The sequence below is a fragment of the Acanthisitta chloris genome, unplaced genomic scaffold (assembly GCF_000695815.1).
Source record: "Acanthisitta chloris isolate BGI_N310 unplaced genomic scaffold, ASM69581v1 scaffold2068, whole genome shotgun sequence".
NCBI lineage: Eukaryota > Metazoa > Chordata > Aves > Passeriformes > Acanthisittidae > Acanthisitta > Acanthisitta chloris.
This window is the reverse complement of record NW_008686267.1, coordinates 76,011-76,732: the sequence shown is the minus strand read 5'-3', so window position 1 is coordinate 76,732 and position 722 is coordinate 76,011.

Here is a 722-nt window from a genome sequence, read left to right as displayed (position 1 = left end):
CCCCCGGGCCAGCCACAGGCCACCAGGGCCATGGGCCGTGCTCCAGGGCCAGCCCCAGGGAGGGACATCAGAGTGGCTGTCGCAGTGCAGCAGGAGCAGGACCTGCTGTTCACAGAGTGCAGCCAGCAAACGCAATCACCCCCTGGGCTGTGTTTGCCCAGAGCTGGGCAGGGCCCTGGCTGATGTGGGAGATTATGTCAGCAGCTGCTATTGCTGGGGGAAATATCATAATAACAAATAAACCCCTGTGCCTGGTGCATCCCCCCTCCTGGAGCAGGAACCAGCTGTGCTGGCCATGGCTGGAGATTTATTCTCCCGTTAATGCCCCTGGAATGCTGCTCCTGGTCTGGTTACTGCACCTGGCCATGGCAGATAAATGTCCCATTTATCCCTGAGGCATCAGACCTCGCATCGGTGAAACCCCAGGGGAAGGTTTAGGCATGGAGCCAAGGGAAGCTACTGTCGAGGCATCCACCTACCAACTCCAACCACTCCCCAAGGGTTAAATGTCCCCAGAGGCAGGACGTCGAATGGAAGGAGATTTTTGCATTTACCTGCTCTTGGTTCCAGGCTCTAGTGTGTGTTTTCCAGTCCAGCTGTGCTGTGACCATCCAGAGATGATGCCAGACCCACTCAGGGCCAGGCTGATGCTCATCACTGTCAGGAGAGCACCCAGGTATCAAACCCTGGTATTTCACATACAGTACATGCTGGAGAGCTTC